Source organism: Desmodus rotundus, chromosome 1, assembly GCF_022682495.2.
Source record: "Desmodus rotundus isolate HL8 chromosome 1, HLdesRot8A.1, whole genome shotgun sequence".
Lineage (NCBI taxonomy): Eukaryota > Metazoa > Chordata > Mammalia > Chiroptera > Phyllostomidae > Desmodus > Desmodus rotundus.
Genome location: NC_071387.1, coordinates 131,396,017 through 131,403,177, shown reverse-complemented (window position 1 = coordinate 131,403,177; position 7,161 = coordinate 131,396,017). Strand labels below are relative to the sequence as shown.

At 42.7% G+C, this 7,161-nt stretch overlaps 1 protein-coding gene across 1 annotated transcript in view; it reads left to right on the top strand.

Moving 5' to 3' along the window:
• The first annotated feature begins 310 nt into the window (after positions 1–310).
• The window catches only part of MARCHF3 (membrane associated ring-CH-type finger 3), a 141,132-nt gene continuing 134,281 nt past the window's right edge, over positions 311–7,161 (top strand). Inside the window, exon 1 of the mRNA XM_024571390.4 lies at positions 311–527. The gene's annotated coding sequence lies outside the window, so the exon portion shown is untranslated. The remainder of the gene's footprint in view (positions 528–7,161) is intronic.

Sequence of the window (7,161 nt, the reverse complement as noted above, 5' to 3'; positions counted from 1 at the left end):
CTTCTCTCTGGAGGCGCCCGGGTCCCGCTGCAGCCTCACCTACAGCCGCAGCCCCTCTCACCACTACCAACTTGGCCGCTGCGCCTCCCCTTCAGCCCCGGGCTGCGGCTATTGGACCGTGGCGGCGGGGCGGAGTCCGGAGCTCCGCACCGCCCTCGGCAGCCACCGGCCCTGGCGCCACTACGATTGGCTGCGGAGTCCACCAGTCACGTGGTAGGGCGCCCCGCCCCGCTGGGCCGACCCGGGCTGGCCCCGCCCCTCCCACCGTCCGGCCCCGCCTCCCTCTGGAGCCTGGTCTGCTCAGCCTGGTTGTCCGCCTCATTCGCTGAGCAGGTTCATGAATTGTCAGAGCGCTCCCGGCCGCTGACGAACCCGGTGGCCGCTGGGCTGGTCGCGTTCCCTCTGCGGTGCCTGCCTAAGCCAATGTGCCCCGGTCCACTGAGGAGAACAGTCGCTGTTTAGGGGCAACTTGGGATTCAGGACCCGCAGCCGAGGCGTTGGTTTGCGATCGGGACTCCGCGACGAGGGTGAGTGGCGGCGCGCAGGCGAGAGGCTCCTCTCGGAGGTGTTGGGCTAGCTGGGGGACTGGACGCGTCCTGCCGCTAGTCGGTCCGTCGGTCCGAGGGTGGCCGCTGTGGGGAGGTCAGGGCTGGGAAGAATTTACTTCTTGTCAGAGTCCCTACTCCCGAACTTCTTGTTTCAAAGCGTCGCAACTCGGCCCGGGACGAGACTCTGCGTTCACACCAACTTGGCGTGTTGTGATTGCCATCACTAGGTGGGCCAAGGGACGCGTCCCCTGGCTCTCTGCGGCGGCGACACGCGCGCTGGGGGCAGCCTCCGTGCCCAGGTTCCTGGATGGCTTGCGGATGGGTTCCTGAAAAATAAACCAGCGCCGGAGGCAGTGCGCTACGATAACCTAGCGTCCGCGTCTGATCTATAGCCCGAGCGAGCTATCGTCGGGTTCGGGTTGGGTCTGCAGCAGTCAGAGAACTAAAGTGACCAGCAAGGTTCCGTAGTTGGGGCTTCAGTCCTTTGCAGTTATTGAAAGGAAACGACAGCACAGATATTAAACTTTGGAAAGTCATTACTTTCTACTAGCACTGGAGTCCACGTCACCAGCAAGGTGTCCGAAGAGTTCGTTAGAACCAGGGGGGAGCTACTGTCTGCCCCAGTGCCCGGGGCCGCAGAGAATGCAAGGCCAGACCGTGAAATGAAACACCAGGCTGGTCAGTGGTGTTTGCTTGAGCACCTGTGTGTTTAAGTGATGAAGTTGTGACAGGAACTGACAACAGGATTTAAGGTTAAACCTGACACTTCGCTTGTGATTCAGTCTGGGATAGATGTTTTAAAATCTTAATGATATGGAGTAAAAGCAGCTGGTTTTCTGAGGGCAGTTACATACATGTCTTTTATTTGTGTGGACTAAATAAAATTGAGTACAATATTTTCTTACAATTCTTATTTGATGTGAATGAGAGCTGAAGTTGGAGACGGGTCCAGAATTGGGGACTATTTTGATCTTTGAAAATATATAAAAACGTTGAGTTATACAGTTATCCATGGGCGTATATGCATATGTAGCTGTGCGTGTGTCTACATACACGTGCATCAGTATAAAATTGACAGGTGAATGAAGGAGAAGTATATGGAGAGGGAAACAACCTTGAACTTCCCTTGGGTGGAGAGATGGACCCTCTGATCTGTGGGGTGACTAATGAGTGTGTGTAAGCATGTCTGGATGTGCCCGGTCTGTCTGGGTCACTGTACGTCCGTGAACTTTATGAGCATTCAGTTCAGTATCACTCGGTGTAGATTCCACGTTCCTGTTCTACAGCTGCCCCATCTGTTAAAACAACACGTACACTTCAGTGGCAGCCCTAGCGCGGAGCATTGGTAGGGACAACCCTTAGTAGAAACAACATGCTGCAACAGAGCCTGCATCTCAAGTTCTATTTTTATTCAGTATTCAGCCTGAACTTGTGATTTGGTTGAGGAAGAAAAAGAGTGTTTGACTCTTCAGAAATGGCAAACTACAATTTGTGAAAATATGATGGCCATGATTTGGGGACGTGGAGTTTATAGGAGGAAGAAAATCCCTCTAGAAAAGAAATGTGGGGCTTGTCACATCACCATGCAACACTGCTTTACTGCTTTGCAGTAGCGTGTATTTCATGTGTTCTTTTGCTTCGTAAGAGAATGCATTACAACTGAATTGTTTTGCACCAAAAAAAAAAAAATCCTTAATAGAAGTACACCGAGCTTTATAGAGGAGGCTATTTAATCTATTAGAGTTAAGACTACCTTAGTAATCCTGATGAAACATATTTTTAGGAATTTATAACTTGGATATAAATTCATAGCCAGCCTAATCACTAGTTGCAAGGGTTCACAACTTATAGTTTAAAAAATAATTAAAAACCTTTATCACAAAAATTCTGATGAGTTAAAGGATATGGGAGTGGTTTAACAGCTTACTGAGTTCCTGCAGCCAAATTACTGATACTTTAAAAATCTATAAATTCCTTTAATAGCATAATTATTTTTGGTGACAAAATAAAGCCAATGTTTTTGTGAAGCACAGTTGATATTTCCCAATAATTTTATGCTCGTAATTGTATTTTAATAATGGTGTTCATTATATGATGCGGAATAAACTGCAATGATTCTTAAGAACTCATCTGAAGAAGTATTGTTTTCGTTTTTATGGTACTTAAACATTTTGGGGAAAATATGCAAATCCCTAATCTCTGAGTGTCTTTAAATTACATGGTCATAATAATTCTCTTGCCTTGATATGGATCATCTGAGTCAACTGGGTTGTTCCTTAGAAATTCATTTCACAGGCTGGACTTCAGTCTCCAGGATTCCAGTCTGGGGTGGGGCTTAGGAATCTGCATTTTTAACAAGCACCCCCAGGTGATTCTTGATATGAAAGAACAATATAGTCTGTAAGTTGATTTAACAAGTATTTTTTCCAAAATTTCCAGGTGGCATTTACTGGCCTTGTGAAATTTATGGGTAATGCTTTTAGATCTCTGTCCTCAACAATGGTACCTTTTGTCCTATGTTCACAAGTGTTTTGGAAGCCTAGGTTATCCTTATTCCAGGTTAGCCCCAATTCTAAGGAAGTCTGGGGAAGCAAGGTAATTTGAGACCCTGTCCCAGTCGTAGTCCTTCTATTCTCTACTCCAAGTCTAGTGGGTCCCTGGGGTGCTTTGGGGTGACTTTTCCAGTCCCAACTCACATTGCTGGGCATTTCTCCTTGGAGGGTAGAAGAATCCTACTCCTCGCGGGCCACCTTCGACACTTTGGGGGGCTAGAACCTCAGCAGGGCTAGTACCAACTTATCCGAGGTCAAGGATCTTCTTGGGATGCTGTAGCTGGTTTGCCTCTCTGTCAGGAGTGTCCCAAGCCAACCACCCAGAGGCCCAGAGAGTCTTATTTTCAGAAAGTCATCTTAAAAGTATTTCGTTCAAGCTGTCCAATTAATTGGGTACATAGATTTTCTCACCAACTCAGCAGAAGTGATTGCTATCTCTCTTTTCAAATTAGTGTGAATTTTGATTTATTAATTTTTGGCTATTTGTTTTTTTATGTATAGTTTGATACCGATGTTTGAATTCTGTTCTCCCATTTCAGACTGGCATAATCATCAATTTAAGACCCCTAGATAAGGTTTAAAAGAGAAAGGATCTATGAGAAGTTACGTCCTTCACTCCTTCTACCATCTAAATATCTAAAAAACAAAATGACTTCTCAGAGGTCAGCAGTACCCAGAATACTTACTTCTCTGATGGCAAAAGGATGTGGGTGAGCTGGGAAACTGAACTTGGATTGTTCCAGGCCACTGCATCATTACGGGGATTTTTACAGAGCGATTTCTGTTTTAAGGAGCACTTGGCAGGCATGTTTATAGGTCGCTTATCTTAACGATCCTTTGAGTATGATGATTGTTTTCCCCCACTTTGTTACAGAGGAGCAAACAGCAACCACAAAAGTATAATAATATTTAGATCCTGTCTTTCACATTTAAAGATGACACCAATAACTGAGAAGTTGGCCTTGTGTTTTAAATTGTTGTTATTTAGCATCATGGTAAGATGGTAAAGTTATTCTTAGTCATTTATACCATCTACAGGGTTTGTTTTTTTACCTTTCTTTAATTTTTTTTATATTGAATGTGACCTTAGAACAGTTTTCTTTAGGAAGCTAACTACCATATACGATAATTGGTTCAATGACCCTGACCTTAACCAGCCAGCCTTGACCCACAATGGCAAATAATTTGCTAAAGGTCATAGAACACAATGGCAGTAAAGCCTATATGTAGAAATTTTTTGGACCAATGTTTTAGACCTGTACTATTTGCCTGTTGAGTCATGCTGCTAATGATGTTTTTAGGCTGGCAGGATAGAGTTGCTTATATTTCACTTGCCCAGCTTCTGTATGATTGGAAAGACCTAGAAAATTTTAAAAGCCTAAGATAAAATCTCAGCCCCTGATTATACAATGGGACTAATTTGTGCCTAGTTAAAAATGACGGTAGAATGCTACTTTTCTTGGAACTGGGTCATAGGTCATTGCAAGCTTCTAAGCAACAATTTTGCAATTCTGGTCTTGGTTTTGGTTTTGGATTTTTTTTATTTTGTTATTGTTTTTGTTTTGTTTTGTTTTGTTTTGTTTTTGTCCATGGCAAAATCTACTTATAAAAAAATCACTCATCAAGTCAGTCTACTCTTGTAACAGCTCCTGATATTAAAATTTTAACCACAATTCTCCTAAAAAATTCTCCTCAAACTCTTACCTTCACTTTGGTTTCTTGTGCCCAGTAACATCTTCTGATATAGAACAGGCATTGAGACGTAGAGGTTTTACACTAGCTTTAACTTTGTGGATTTAACTATAACAATAGTAAGAAAAAATGAAAAGAAGGGTAATATTAAAGTCATGTTGATAAGTGTATCATGTTAGATATTACCAACTTATATTTTCTGTGGGAAATTTAAGTTCCAGATGAATGAAGTGACAGATGCACTCATCCGTGACCTTAAAGACACACTTCTGGTGCAAACTGAGAAATTACTGAAGACAGTATCCTGGGTTACAGAAGAAAAAGAAATGTTAAGCACTGAGAAAAGAGTTGGCAAAAAGTGAAGGGTCAGGGGTGGAATGGGATGGGGAGAGTGGTGGGAAAAAAATACCTCCAGCAAAATGCCAGACAGGATGGTAAGAAATTTATAGAGGTGCTGATGGTTTGAGGATTCTTGGGGGCATTGATTCTGTTTTATATTGTCTTCACAACCCTCTTGCCCTGCTTGCATTAAATAATTTATTATAGCAGCAGGCCTTCCTCTGGTTAGTTTCTTTTTTTATAACTTTTTCCTTATCATCTCTGGGTCTAATCGGAGGCATATATAATAGTGTGGCTGCTCCAGAGTACTTAGGAAAATCCGTGATCAATATCACTATGCTACATTATAAACCCATGGCTGCACCTTTCTATTTTGCTGTGTTCTTCCCTGTTGTATTAACTCAGTATCTACGTTTTGAACAATATTTTATTAATCTTCACACAATGAGACTTCTGGGCTTATTCTTCTTGGCTGGAACTATCTTTTAAGCAATCCATCATTAGAACACCATTAATCTAATGATGTATTTATTGCTCACTATTGCAGCATTGGCAAGAAACCCAGTGTGGTTCTAAAAATTTGATTAAAAAGAAATCAAGTTTTTGCACGGCATAACCATCCAATTATGTTAGCAGCTGCCAAGTATATTTTATGCTAAAACACACACACATATTTTAAGTGAGCAGAATATGATCTTTTCAAAAGCTTTTAAAACATTTTACTCTGAAACTAGTTGAACAAGAAGATGCCTCATAGGCCCTGGCCAGGTAGCTCAGTTGGTTAGAGTGTCATCCTGATATATAAAGGTTGCAGGCTTGCTTTCCCATCAGCGCACGTACAAGAAGCAACCAATGAATGCATAAATGGATGCAAATTGATCCTTCCTCACCACCCCCATCTTTCTTGCTCTATCTCTCTCCTGCCTCTTCCCTTCTCTGTCAAAAACCAAATTTAAAAAAAAGATGCCTTGTAATTAGAAAAATCATGAATGCACTCCCCACTTCATCCAAAATTAAGTTATTTTTTCAGATTATACTCCTAAACACCAAAATAAATAGATCTACTTAATTGATAATTTTAGTGATAAGAACTAGCTCCCAGTCCTTCAACCGTCTTCAAGAGAATCATTACAAATCAGAATGAACTTAAATTAATTAAGAAATAGTAGTAGAGTATCTATCATGGGTAGTAGCTCTTCTCTGCTTAGTGAACTCAAAATGCAGTTCAAGTATTAGCATCTGTGGGAAGGTTTTCCATCTCCGTCTTTGGCCTGCTTGTATACTGCCAGCAGAGCCCTTACCTCCTCTGGACAGCTCCTTGAGGGCCGGGACCACACCTTTCACCCTGTAGCTTCTCAGGAAGCAGTTCTAGGTGTACTACAGAATTTGAAGTGAATACTTGCAAGGCCTTCAAAGAATATGGCAAATATATTCACCAAAAGTTTGAATGGTAGCAATAACTGAATCCTAGTGCCAGACTTTCAACTTTAGCACCAATCTCTGCACTTCTTATAAGTATCATCTATCTCTGCCTCCTCCGTCTTCAAAGTCCCTCTTGCTTCCTTCTCTCACTGCCTCCCTATTGTATCTTCATCAAGAATATCTCCAACTGTCTCCTAGCCTAGTCCTCCTCCCTTGGTTCCTTTTTTATTCCCATACCCCTTGTCTGCCTTGAAGAGGCAGCTGACCCGTGGGCCCCGCTTTGAGACATGGGACATCCTCACTCTCATATCTCTTGAAGTCTCAGATGGCTTGACCTTTCCCCACCCAGTGGAGGTGCTAGCTAGCTTTGGTTGTGGGAGGGTTGGGGGCCTTGGAGGAAGGAACGAGATGGTGTGGAGCCTAGAGGCTGCTAATATCCAAAGCTCAGCATAATGGGGAAATGACATCTATTACATGAAGCTTTTTGAAAGATAAAAATTCCAGCAGATTTTTATTTCAGAGACTAACTTTCATAATGCTTTTCATTTATAAATCTCCTTTTGTTCAGGAAGTGCCCCCTACATAGTCATTTTTATGACATAATCTGA